Below are 14,681 nucleotides of genomic sequence, written 5' to 3' on the forward strand. Positions count from 1 at the left end.
CAATTTCTTTGAGAGCGGAGTCTCTCACGAGCCTGTTTGAATGAGAAATGTACCATGCATGTATGGCTTCGAATTCTTAGTGCTCTTGGATTGCGTGGAGCCCCTTGATACCAAAAGAGAAGCGGAACTCGAAACGCCTCTTCATTGATAAGTTGCGACTGTCGTGCAACCTCCTAGGATCAGATTACGCTCGACAAGGAACTCGGGACAATATAAAACCGGCCGAAGTCTTCGCTGAAAGGTCAGAGGGAACCAGGTCTTCGTTTTGACAACCGGTCCTTTCCAGAAATCGGCATCCGTGCGCTTTGAGTATAGAACGCTTTTAGTAGTCTCATTTTATTTCATGCGCCAATAAACGATAGAGTAAAATAGTAAACGTAAAGAGTGGTAACTAAAGCCCTATCGCGGTTAAGATGTTAGGAATAACAACAGCTTTGGCGCAGTGGTGCCTAATTATTTACGCATTCGTTATGTTTGCTGTATTGAGATATCTTACCCCTTTAATTTACATATTTCTAAAGCTATCAGTTGCTTCGAACGTTTTCAAAAATATTACGACTACGACTGCGACTTCAGCGAGATTTACGATTTGGCAGCCGCGCCATAACGGCAGCCAAGATGGCAGGAGGTGGATGCAGCGTGCTGTAGGGGTCATTGTATAAATTTCCCGACGTTCTTTCTTTAAGGCGAAGTTGAGACGGGTAAAGCGCAGGCACGTAGAGTTTTTCAAGCAAGGGGGTTTTAATGGGCAGGAGGTGGCGTCCGTATTCTTCATACATGGAGCCAAGTGTAACGGAAGCAGGCCTGGCCGCAAAATGTCTCCTTATTCCCTCGGCTATTGAAACAATCCCTTTTCAATGTTTTTTTTTTCTTTTTTTGCAACGTTCCTCATCTTTTATTGAACTCACGGCAAATTTACTTCAGGATTACCAAACTCAGTTAACGAACCCCGCCATGAAAATATGGGGCAAACCCCTGCATTTCCATGGTATTGCCATGGCAGCGCGGTTGTTTGCCCCGTAATCTTATGGCGGCGTCCACTGAACCGGTGTCGAACAGGCGACATTTGGAGCCCAACACTTGCCTGACCAGTGGGAAGTGGGCGTGGAGCGGACGCTCTCGACACCGCTCCGGGAGCGTCGTCTAGAGCGAGTCGTCATAGCGCGGCTTTGGAAAGCGAGTGTGTCAGACGTCGTACGCACGAAGCTAAGAATGACCCGGCGCATTGAGAAAGCGGTAGAAGCACTGCTTCTAGAAGCTGTTGGTTTCCCTCCGCCGTGATGAGGTTGTGAGTTGGCTTCGAAACGTCTTTTGGTGCGTCGATGGTATCGAAAGCCAGCCACGACAGCGAGTAGACGAAGCAGACCGTAGGCACGAAGCACTCAAAAGAGCGGCGAGAATACGATGGGTACTTGGTAGGATTTGGTTGGATGAGAGCGAAATTGAGAACACATTTATACGGCGCCTGCAGAACAGTTATTTTTGGTATGGTTGTCTTTGTGCTCGACATTAATACTTGTGCACTACTAAATTTTCTTGTTCAATTGTCCCCCCCCCCCCCCCTCTTTTTTTTTTGTTTTGTGCAGCGGTATCAATTTTATGGCATTTTGTGCTTAATCTGCCCTGGAATATGTATTTTACTCGTGCCTTTAGGCGATCGATTCTAACTAAATCATGAATTATGTTTAGTTATGGCAGAGAAGGTCGCGCAAGTTACCACCTGATTCGATCGCAATCGATGAGATTAGTTATCCGCCCATTCAGATAGGAGCAATCTAAGTCTCTAGCCGTGCAGTGAACGGAAACGCCTAAGCAGGAAGCCGAGACCAACGAGGTAGAGGGGCTTAGAGCGGTAAACCGGGGTTCCGGTTTGCACTCGAAAGTGACCCCCATAAGGCGGCTGCCATTGTATGCAAATTTGACCACTCGTCACATGATCAAACCAAAGACGTGACGTCACAGGAAAGATGGCAGCGCCCATGCAGCGGCTGGCTGGCCCCAGCTGGGCCCGAGCATTGGCCGGAGCCAACGTTGGCCGGAGCTTGTCGGATGCTTTGTTCGTTGTCGTTCGTCTCGGCGAGTTGATTTTAGAGGCGGAAGCCGTCATATGAGGTTGTATGAGGCCGGTCGAAAGCGACTTCAGAGTTCAGCGTGGTGTCCGACGTAGGTATAACGTAAAAATACGGAGGAACGGTGTGCACTTCGCTAGTGACCGACGGGGATATTGCCACGAAGGAGACAATCGGCCAAACGTTGCTCGGACCTCGGATTGATTTGGACACCGCTAGGATAAATTTTAAGGCGACGTTTTTGTGCTCTCCTTGACCATCGGAACCTTCGAGATCTGCAGTAAAGCCTGTGCAATGTATTTGGATACACAGTTTAGCGACGGAAATTGCGTGAGTCGTGCTTGGCAGTGTGCAATCGTGGTGTCGCTGCGTTCAAATGACCGAAGGCTCACTTTGGTTGTGCGGTGCACCGGAGAGCTGCCTTGCCGCTTGTAGTTCCCGTGCCGTGCTAAATGATACTGTGCTGCTTCCCAAATTGTTCCGGCGTAGACGTGCACTTTCACAAAGCACAAGTGTGCGGCGCTCCGAAAAGCTGCCTTCAAGCTGGTAGTTCCTGTGCCGTGCTTTAGGTGACGCTGTGCTGCCTACTAAATTGTTATGGCGTAGATTTGCACTTTCACGGAGCACAGGTGTTGCAGTTGGTATTGATTCCACTGGCCTGTCGCACGTTTCGTCGGCACCAAAGTTTCAAAGTTTCGTTACGCGAATTGCAAGCTGTATGGACATTTCATCGCGCGTGTTACCTACCCAGTCCACCCGTTCACGCCGCTTTGCGACGGCGGTCTGCAGCGGCTCATTACCAGAAAAGTGGTCCCACATCGATTTCAGTTCAGTTCGTCGACGGCACTCGCCAGACCCCGAAGGAGAGGATTTATTCGGAAAGAATGCCACTAAAGCAATGCACCTTCTTTAGTGGTCAGGATAGACTCTTTTCTGTCTGGTTTGTTATATTGTCACAGATGCTTGCTCCAGGACTATTTTCTATCAATATTTTCTATTCTGGAAAGTTCCAGGCCATGCTCACCTGTCATTGTATGTTCTGGTGGAGGTGCTGCGCACTTTACCCATAGCCTTTCACTCTGTGTGGACCCTGGCGGCTCCTCAGCCGAGTTGCCCGATAACAAGAGACGGGTGGCACATTATCCCGAGGCTTAAGCCGCCGGCGAGTCTTGAACCAAGTCCTATTCCGAGCCTGGCAAAAAAACCGCAAGACGAGCGAGTACCGCAAGGACGAAACTCGGAAATACACCACGAAGGCCTTGGAATTCAAGCGAGTCGCTGCTACCAGCAAGAACCACCGGAATTAGGTCCTTCGCCAGAAAAACCGAAGCTGACGAAGCCAACAATAACAAACCTGTAGCAGCAAACCACGTCCGCTCCCACCATTGTTTGCTGTGCCCGTCGCACCTCGCACTCTGATGCCCTTTCACGCAAGGTGCTCAAGACGTCGAGGGCTGGATTGAACAATATGACCCTGTTGCCCACCACAGTGGGTAGATGGACAACCAGCTCCAGCAGAACCTATACTTCTTGTGGAAGAAGCTGCGAGGCACTGGTTTGAGAACCACGAATCCTCCTTAACGTCATGGGAAGTTTGCAAGATTGAGCTGAAGTGCACGTTCATAAGCCAATATTGACAAAAGAGAGCCGAATTCCTGATTCTGTCCAGGACACGGCCGCGATGAGAGCGTCACCACCTTCGTCGAGGTTGTTTTGCTTCTGATCGAGCACCAATGCCAACCCTGATGCTACAAACGACAAGAGGCTAAGAATCCCATGCCCCTCATGTGAGGGACAACACCTTCGGCAGCCCTGTCCGCAACCCTACGCCAACAGTCGAAAGGTTCATATCAATGATGCTTCCAACATTGAATGTACACTGCAGGCCCGATCCTGTCACTATCAACAACTCCTTAGCGTCTCGACACTCGACTCTTCCAGCTGCAACTTCGACGCCAGCCCCCCAGGCATCCGTGACATCATCCACAACGGTGTCCAGGAGGAGATAAGGAAGCTAGTTCCTGCCATCAGTTGCCTGGCTTTTATTTTGATCGCCGAGATTGTTTCAGAAGACGTTCGACAGGCAGTTCAACTGGAGACTTCTTCGAGCGAAGCGGCATCTGACGAACCGAGGGCGACTTATGCCACAAAGTCACGACGACCACCACCGGCTACCTGTTACTGTTCAATGCCAATTCAACGAGACATCCCAACGCCGAAGTATTCCCGACATCGGAAAGAACCAGTGTAGGTCCGCGCTGAACAAAGTACACCGAGGAAAACGAGAGGTACGGCGAACGGCCGACCAAAAAGCACTCTGCTACATGAGGCCGACCATGTCTACTGGAAGTGCCCGTACCAACGAATTGGCCTGCAAGGGTTCGTGCCGAACGACCCTTGACCACGTCTCGACGAGCGTCGGGGAAGATTGAGGATTATCTTCGGTGGTCTTTGCCCCTGGTGCCGACATTACCCCGAAGCCTGTGATCTACTTCATCTGGACGGGAGGTAAGCACGACAAAGCAGGTGAGCGGCAATGCAAGGAGAGTTGATCTGGTGTCGGTTTTAGTCCAAGGACAATACCTAATAATTTGCTGGCACTAATTATCTGTGTCCACGCCATGAAGCACACAATTTCGAACTTTGATGGAGGATGCCGGTCAGTGACCTTAAGAAATAGAATAATTGGTTCCTCTCAAAAGTGGACTGCAAACATCACGAGACTTCACTTTGCCACACAAGGCTTGCACAAGTTGCAGCGGTCGTGGGATGCAGAATAAATCTTCATTACGAAATGGAAGTGAAATGGCTTGGATAGCAAACAAAAATTGTTGCCAGCTATCAAGTCAACGGTACAGCAAAAGGCACAGCCACATAACCAATACATGCCCGAGCTTGCTGCATTGATGCAGAAAATCACCAGGAAAATTTTGCGGATTAGAAGCCAGCCTTGCAGCTTCAGTGCATCAGATGTCACTGGGCGCACATGACGTATGATTACAAGACGGCATCAGCCGTTCAAAGTTGCTACTCGACCAAACTGAACACCGACGTGCCAGGAGCGTCATCCCACAACAACGTTCACAGGTATTAGGACTGAACGCCTGACAGAAGACTGTCGCAGAAAGAACTCGTTTTGGAACCATTAACTAAGAATCAATAATTATGTAATCCAGTCGAAATAAACATATTTGATACACTAACCAGATAAACCTGTTTCCGCTTACCTTTATGCCTTGAGAGTTTATACACCAAGAATTGTGTTCACCACACGCGCAGGTCCTTTTGAGGACACTCGCATCTCTGACCCTTCGATATTAATTAATGGGACGTACCAGACTGGCAGACTTGTTGCATTCGGCTGCACTCATTCCACTTTCCATTCCATTTTCACATCCAGTGATGTGAAAATGTTATTTCTTATTTTATACCCTCCAGGGGCCTTCGTAGGCATTGCAGAGGGGATACTTGAAACTACACACATGATAATAACATTAAAGCACACTGCTGTAACTTCTTAATTGCAAAAACAAACACACCTCTGAGCATATACTTTAACAGTACCTGTTGATGCATTGTTGTATAGCAGGACACTTCCTATACGTATGACACAATAGACCCTTTGCAGAACCCCATCAAGCAACACAACTGTTATTATTTTTTTTTTCGGCGAAAAGCACACAAATGGGCCCCAGTTCACGTCGAATGCTATTGCAGCATTAGAGTCCAATAAGCGCTGAGCCGAGCTCACAGTGATGGTGGACATAACATTCCTGTCGAACAAATGACCAAAGTATGAAAGCCTGGGGTAATTAGAGTACTAGCTACTGTAATTTGTTTCATCACAATTTGGCAAGCAGCAAAGGCTACAGTCTCGGTGAGCCAATATGCACATTGGAGAGAGGCACATGACAACATATCAGAGTGCTCGTCTGCACAGATTTGTCAGACACCTTCACTCTGTCTCTCTGATTGGCTCGACAGGGCTGTGGCGGCAGCCCTTTTCCAGGTTACAATGGTACGAAGTATAGGCAACCCACACGTTTCAAAAAAAGTCTACTGAAGAGACCGAAAAGAATGGTCAACATTTTTCAACAAGGCTGCTCTTCAGGCAAGAGATGAACACAAATATAAATTATCTTATCCAGCTAATTAGAACAAGTAAATAATTGACCGACTAATACAATGCACTCTTGATGAAAAAAAGTATTGCTGCAATAAAACCTACGAAAGAGAAAAAGGTGCAGTTAATCTATGCATACACCAAAACAGTTATTCTTATTGCAAGTCGTATAGCTTTAAAGCAGGTGCCTGCAACGATTTATTCATCCCCACACTCAATAAAACGTCATCCTCGTAGCTGAAAATAAGTGTGCACTTCGCACTCACCAAAAAAGGAAGAAAAGCTATCCAATGTAGAATCGTCGATTAGCAGAAAGGGTTAAAGATTGCAGAAGCTTTATTCGGTGTCGCAGGCCTGAAACAACTTCTCCTAGGCCCTAACGCGACGTATACCTTTCGCGTCGATTCTCAGACACTCCAACGTTCAAACAAAGCTAAGAAAATGCGAAAATTTTATGCTAAAACCACTCAAAGTTCTATCGATCCTCGAACAGATCCCGAATGCGAGCACCGGTACGGCGATACGGCTGATGCTGTCTCACAGGTGTTAATATCCAGATGATCCAGAGCGACCTTGCGCAAATACAGTATAAAGTCTCATTCCTTCATATTTTCACATTATACCTGCGTCAGCGAGCACGAAAAAGCCCAAAATCGTCGGAAAGCAGCTGCACATCACGGCTGCCGCGCACCGAAAAAACAATAAAAAACTGGTATCCGCCAGCTCTGGGCTCTGCCATGTTACCGGCGACGTCACGGCTCTTGGAAGGTCACGTGACGAGTGGTCACATTTGCGTAAAACATGGCGGCAACCGGGGGGGTGCCACTTCCGAACTTCCGGTTTATCACTCTAAGCCCCTCCACCTCGTTGGCCGAGACCAACCTCCCAACAGCCGCTCGGTGCGCTGACAGTCAAGTTAGCCACTGGGGCCTATGTGGCCACTCTTTACATTTACTCCATTACACTCTAAAAAAAGCCCTTGCGTCTACTTTTCCGCACAACACTCGGAGAGCCAATCACTGCAACTTACGGGGACAGTTTAGCAAATGACGATGGCGAAACATATGTTTAGACCAAAAAATACAGACTGAGTTGTGACATTAAGCAATGCAAGCGTGACGTTTTGCATTGCTTAATGTCACAACGCAGAGTGCGTTTTTTGGTCCAAACAAATGTTTCCGCATTGTCATTCGCTGAGCTGCGCTGATTGGCTCTCCAAGTGTTGGGCGGGAAATTAGACGCACGGGCATTTTTTAGAGTCAACTCTATGAAGAAACTGAGGGAAAGGAGGAGACGAGAGTGCGCGGGGGAAATCAGAATGCCGAGCTCTGGTTCGTATGGTAAGTGGGTAGGCCTAAGGCTAGCAGCCTTCGTCTCCACTGCACTCGTCGAACCTCTTAGAACGCTAAAGGCCGACGTCCGGCGTTTGGCCGTCGCATTCGATCGCTTTCGACGAGTGCATTGGAGACAAAGGCAAGTAGGCTTAGTTCTACCTTAGTTTACCCACTAATCGTTCGAAGCAGAGCTCGGTGCACTCTCGTCTCCTTCTCTCCCTCAAATTCTCGGCGAATACAATGTAAGGAGAAGGAAGAAGGGTGCCCCCACTTTTCTTGGGTGCACTCGAGAGAGCCTGTCGGTGCAACATACGGGAAGAGTTCAGGGAATGATGACGCTGGAAATATGTTTCTTTTCTTTTTTAGTTTTTTAGTTTTTTTTAGTCCTAAACATATTTTATATCTCATCATATGCCGAGCTATCTGCGTAATTTGCAACGATTATCTCTTAGAATTGCTTTGCAAGAACGCAAGCGCGCAAGATGTTCTTTTTTTTCAGGTTGAATGTGTGAGGGGAAGCTTAGTATATTTATAGGCGCGGCCGGCTAATATTTTCTTTAAACGGCCTGTCGATTCCCGACGAACATTTCCGATAGACCTATTGTCGTTTTAAGGAACTGAGGGTGTGGTGGGGTCGAGCCCTCTATCACCGCTCCACAGCCAATCAGCTTACAGCATTAGCCAATCAGAGCGCCGGAGGACGAATATGAAACAATAATCTTTACATAATAAGCCCCACCGTGCGTTTCCCAAGCTCGTCACTATAACCTCTTTAATTACTCACAGACAACGGGTGTTTTATATAAAAAATAATATAAGCTGATAACCTAAGCCTATTCTAACTGAATTATAGGAACATGAGAACCATTCGTTAATGAGGGAGACATCTCGGTATTTGTCTCATGGCGAAAGGTTGAAACGTCGAAAGCAAGAACGCAGAAAGAAGCAGAAAATATATCGAAGTACTTGGAGCCAGTGTCCGCGATCAACAGTGTATGACGTACGGTCAGAAAACCATGCTTCTCCATTGCCATCGTGTTATCCTTTGGATTTCGTATTGGCAACCAAGTAAAGTTTTTAGTCGTTAGGCCTTTCCCACTTTTTGATATCATCTGCTCACCGAAGAGTTTAAGAATTTTGTACAATGGGCTCTACGTGAACAGTGTTCTTATGTGTGCTCTACTTTTTGTAGTGAGGGAATGCACATATAACTTGTTGCTTTCCAGGCTGCATCTATTTTGTTCTTTCATAGTTTTTTATTCGCCTTCCTGATTATTTTTAGGCATTCGGACGTTCTTGAGAAAATGTTGCGGTGTTTTACCTTGCTTCTCGCAGCCAACACATTTGGTAAGTCAAGATGTAGCTTATTGCTATCGCTTAGCTTACGTAGCTTATCGCAGTCAGTTTGAGCTAACTAATGTCGAGCAGAATACTGCACAGTTTTTCTAAAGAAAACCTTCTGACTCGTATCAAGAACCGATTTCCAAAATACGACTTTCAATTTTACTTTTAAATACTAATGCGTTAGAACGTCTAGTCGTCTAGTCTAGTGGTTCTCAACCATCGATGTTTGGGGGACCCCTTGTGGATCGGCGAAGGAGATGGAGGACCGCGTTCGTGCTAAGGGGAGGTGAAAGGTACAGCTTAAATATAAAAATGACTAAATAAAGTGATATAAGCAAACGCTAGTGTGAAGTATACCTCTCTTATTGACATACACACGAGAAAACTCGCCCGAAAAATTAAACATTTCTTCTCGACCTGAAAAAATAACTTTTATTGCCGGGCTTGACTGATCAGGCAGTGCCTCGCGGACCCCTATTTGAGAACCACTGGCTAGTCATTAGGCTTAACCAATCAGGGCTTAAAAACGCCGGGTACCGCGAGTGCCAAAAAAGTGAAAGCCGTTTACAAATCCCTGTAACGCCGAATTGGAGCGCAGCTCTTGAGGAGGAGGAGTGAAGGGTACTGAGGGGAGGGTAGAGCCCTCCCCCTTCTCCTCCTCCTCCCCTCATTCTTTAATATGCTCCGGGGGGGGGTGTCACGTGACTTCGGGGAGGGGGGTCACGTGACCTCGGGGAGGCGTGACCTGGGGGTGACCTCAAGGCCACGTGACCCCAAAGGTGACCCCCACGTGACCTTGGGGGTCACGTGACCTGGAGGGGTCAGGTGACCTCGGGGGGTCACGTGACCTCAGAGGGGTCACGTGACTCCCTTCACTCCTTGGGAGGGGTCACGTGACCTGGAGGGGTCACGTGACCCCTCCCAAGGTCATCTCAAGGTCACGTGACCCCAAGATGACCCCACGTGACCCTTTGAAGGTCACGTGACCCCCAAGGTCACGTGACCCCAGGTCACGTGATCCCTCTGAGGTCACGTGTCCCATCTGAGGTCACGTGACCCCCGAGGTCACGTGGTCTCCTCCCCAAGGTCACGTGACCCCTCCAGGTCACGTGACCCCTTAAGGTCACGTGACCCCTCCAGGTCACGTGACCCCCAATGTCACATGACCCCCTGAGGTCACGCGACCACTCCCAAGGTCATCTCAAGGTCACATGACCCCAAGGTGACCCCCACGGGACCCCCAGGTCACGTGACCTCCTAAGGAGGAGGAGGAGGAGGGGTCACGTGACCCCTCTAAGGTCACGTGGTCTCTTCCCCAAGGTCACGTGACCCCCAAGGTCACGTGACCCCCTGAGGTCACGTGGGGGTCACCTTGGGGGTCACGTGACCTTGAGATGACCCCCACGTGACACCCAAGGTCACGTGACCCCCAGGTCACACCTCCCCGAGGTCACGTGACCCCCTCCCCGAAGTCACGTGACACCCCCCCCCCGAGGTCACGTGACCCCCGGAGCATATTAAAGAATGAGGGGAGGACGAGGAGAAGGAGGAGGGGTCTACCCTCCCCTCAGTATCCTTCACTCCTCCTCCTCAAGAGCTGCGATTTGTAAACGGCTTTCACTTTTTGAAAAAATGTTCCGCTTACTAAGTGGATCTTATGTGGAACCAGATTAAGAGTGTGGAGAGGACACAATAGAATCTAGAATGGCAATGATCCGGGCTGCTATGATATTGATGAAGTGGAGTAAACGGAAAAAGAGGAAACAAAAACTGAAGGTCGGTTGTGGCGGTGCCCATGCACAATAGCGCTGTTACAAACGACGAAGAGATGAGATTAGGGTGCGTTAATGCGCATCTTGATTAGGGCGGTGACATCTGAATATTTTGTTCCGAATGCTTTGGTTTCTTTTTTATCATGAGCCCAACTGTCAATTCTACGAAGCTTCATGTTCTGTGACATAACTACAGGTTGTTAAAAACAAAGAAAAATATGCGGGGTCTTTTTCACCTCAAAAATCAACTATGCATGTTCGAACACTCATTCTCCGCCCAAATGAAATGCTAACGGTCCGAACCATTACGCCAATATTTCAAAGCTAACCCACATCTCATTCAAAAGCTGCAAGTAATTTTCTGGACCTTTCAATGTGAAAGTTGCGGCAAACGGAACTCTCCAATACAGGGAGCTGAATGGCACCTGTTACCGAAAACGTGCACAAGGAGGCCCCATTTTCCCGCTTAACGCTTTAAAGAAATATCCCGTAATTTTTCAATGAGATAACGGCTACTTCTGAAACCTTGGCATCCGTTTCTGTACCTCGAGCGCTACATTTGCATTTAAAATGAGCGTTCAGCCATACGCTTTTTTCCCGATAAAAAAAAACAATTTGTTTTCGTACACGCCGTAGGCTAATGAACAACAGTGCGAACACTTTAAGAAATCTGGAGTGTCTAGTTTCTTGCAACACACGTGGGGACGCAAGAGCTGCCATCTACAAAAGAGGATTGGTGAAGGACACGAGATTAGCAAACTCTTGAAGCCCAAAACAAGCCCGTCCGCCCTGTAGGACTGAGCAAGGTGAACGTCATGCTCAGCTCCACAGCCCACACTGCGTTTCGTAAACTATCAACGACTACAGTTGAATGAATGCCTCGTTTAGTCGTTTATTTCATAAACCGTTTAACTTATGTTCACTCGGAGAGACTGGTGGTTAATTTTCTTTGTTTTTCTAGGCAATGGAGCGACCGTGCATGACTTCAACGACTATGTGGACAGGGCCGTTGGCTCGACCCTACCACCTCTCATTAGGAATGCACATTCGCTTTATCCGGAGGCACGCATTCCCTTCCACACATTCCAGGTAACGAGAGATTCTTTATTTTAATGGAAATAAAAGCTGGGCTTCTCTCTGACTTTCACTGAACCTGGGCCGATTTGGTGGTAAATGCGGTTGACTCGCCCAGCGATTAAAGTAGCCTCAATAGAGACTCTGGCGGCCGTGTCCCGTGAGTCAGTCTTCGCTTTGATTATTCGAGTAGCATTGGGCGCGCAGAAGGGGGGTGAAGAGGCTCGAAATATACCTGATATTATTCGCATTAGCACATATTTAAAAGGGTCTTGTAAAGTTATTTCTGCGGAAGTCTGTGGTAAGCGGTGATTAAGGACAATACACGCAAGGCTCCCGAGCGCTGACCGTAATTGGCTGGAATACCGGACGTGCGTCCTTCCCATGGAGCCGGCTCGGTTACTTTAAAATCTTCTTGCGGCTATTTTAAGCGCCTAGAGAGACAGCCGCATTCATCAGCAGACCGGCCAAGAAAGGTACAGCAAAATCGAGCGTGGCAGGGTTTTTTTCGGATGTCATAATCAATGACGAGGGTTGAGATTCGATAGGACAAATACTTTCTGGCTTCTAGCACGAACCAAAAAGCCTGGTTCACACAGTTGTGTTTCAGTGTGGTTCGGTACGTTCTTTTTTCTCGTCGAAACCCCCTACGGCGGAACAACACACAGGCACACGGGCGCCATCCTCTATCAGGTATAAATGGAAGCACTTTAAATCGCCTCGTATGGTGCGAGAGCACACAGTCATACATAAGGATGCATAGGGCTTGATAACTTGTCGCAGCCATTGCTTTGACTGTAATTTGGATTCCCACAAGACTGCTCTCCCTTTTTTTTTGTGATATAAACACTGGGAATTAACCCTTTTGGACTTGCAGCTATCAGAAGAGTTCGCCTGGCAAAACGACATAGAAGTAAGACTGACAGAGGGGGCTGTGAAGAGACTGGACGTCGTCACTGAACGTAGTGGAAGCTGCAGTCATCCTTCCCAGGTGATGGGAGCCACAATTACAACCTTCACCCTCGACTTGAGTGGACTCGAAGCCACATACACCCTGCGGGTGAGCCTGCTTATATTTGCAAGATGCTAAACGACATTTTGTTAGCGCCCCACAAGTGTATTTCTCTGCTAGGAGTGGGACTTCTACTGGTGTGCTGTTGGTGCTATTCCGATCAAACATAAATAGTAGTCTCCAGGTGGCAACAAATAGCGTTATGGAAGCCGTCGTGTCATCTTCTCGAATACCACAATTGGCGTTAGAAGTATGGCGTCTGAAACGCGTCTCCCACTGGTGTGTTTACCACATCCAAAAATGTCGTCCCTCCATTTCCGCCTCGTTACGTCATTGAAGTACCAGTCACCATCTTGGCTGTGTCCCAGCACAGGTGGTGGATGTAGCAGACGAATGTTCTGCTGAAGGTCGCTCTCCAGCGTGACAGTCGACGGAAGGTTCGGCAGCCGGAAGTTGGGACGACGTGAGGACAGCGACAATCAAGTTCGCTCGTGATTTTCGTTAGTATTTCTACGACCAACCGCCAGGATCGCGACATCCAACTGCTTGGAAGTCCGGCTTCTATGAAGTTATTGGTTGTCACTAAGGGGCCACTCCTGATGAATGGGCGAGATCGAACACCAGACACTCCTGTAGGAGACGCGCTCCAGGCACCATACTAGAAGTGTCAGCAAAAAGCACGAACGAACGTGACTGTCGCTGTCGTCGCAGCTTTCCAACTCCTGGCTACTGAAGCTTTCACCAAATTTACCAGGGAAATTGATGTAACGTGGTCGCATGACACCAGTTTTTCTTCTATATTTAGCGGGGAACTTCACATGGCGATGTTCTTCCTTGGCAATTTGTTTATCACGGTTTTTTTATGAAATGCGACTGATAAAACTCACTCTTAAAGGTGTTGCACATTAATTAAACGATAAAAACCGTATAAAATAATCCCTTAAGATGTGTCGCAGGAGCGCTGGTGGATCTCAAAGTCGCCTGTTTTACGTAACATCCATTTTCCGGGTAGAAGTAGTCAGAAAATTGACCACACGTGACCGCAACCTGCGACCTGGAATCACGTGACGTCAACTTCTAAGAGGTGACTTTGCGAGGTCGTAGTTTGCTCTCAACACGTTTTAGGCTCCTCGGTCATGATCAAACGTGTGTAATCTTAGTTTCTCCTTTCAAAGCTAACCGCGTTTTTCCTTTTTTTTTTTTCAGTCTGACCGGGGAGAACACATTTTTGCTAAACGCAAGAGGCTCTCAGTCGATGTGAAGGTTATATCTGCAACGGCTTCAGTTGTGCTAGCCTCCAGCGGAGACCGAACCGCCCGACTCGTATCGTTCCATCTAAATCACATGAAGCTTGAGATGAGTTACGACCGGGATTTTGATCTTGATTCTCTCCGCCAGAAGTTCGGGGACAAAGTTTTTAATTACACGCGCTCAGAGCTCACCAAGATCATCGGAGGCAGCTACTTCACGGCTCTTTCTCAGGCGTTCGCTAGCACTTGCTTCGCCTGTAGATCAATCAACTCAATCAGTCAATCAATCAATCAATCAATATTGTTTAAATAATCATCAAATGATTCTCCTAATCACTGTGGAAGAAGAAAGAGGTGTTTAAACCGGTGTTGAAGAGAGACCAAACCGAAAATTAGAAAACCGCATTTACATTTATCCGAACCGGAAGTGAACGAATGCGGAATCTTCGCCGACGTCTTGGAACTGAACCGGAGAGAAATATAACGGTAGCCGGTTTATAACGGTTCCCTGTATTTTTTTTTTATTATCCCCGAATAAATATTTGAGAATAATAAATTGCAGTTGGAATTCCATGTACTATTGGTAAAATCGTCATGTACAGAGTTGTGTATGAGAAATTGTGAGTTTTCGCTGGGAGTTTTTTATTGAAACTACAATTAATCATGTATCACGTGATCACGTGGCCCCATGACGTCAGTTGGT

At 47.7% G+C, this 14,681-nt stretch overlaps 1 pseudogene; it reads left to right on the forward strand.

Moving 5' to 3' along the window:
• Window positions 1–8,830: 8,830 nt before the first annotated feature.
• On the forward strand, window positions 8,831–14,221 carry LOC121835988 (annotated as a pseudogene).
• The last annotated feature ends 460 nt before the right edge of the window (window positions 14,222–14,681 follow it).

The sequence above is a fragment of the Ixodes scapularis genome, unplaced genomic scaffold (genome assembly GCF_016920785.2).
Source record: "Ixodes scapularis isolate PalLabHiFi unplaced genomic scaffold, ASM1692078v2 PGA_scaffold1__304_contigs__length_218370807, whole genome shotgun sequence".
NCBI lineage: Eukaryota > Metazoa > Arthropoda > Arachnida > Ixodida > Ixodidae > Ixodes > Ixodes scapularis.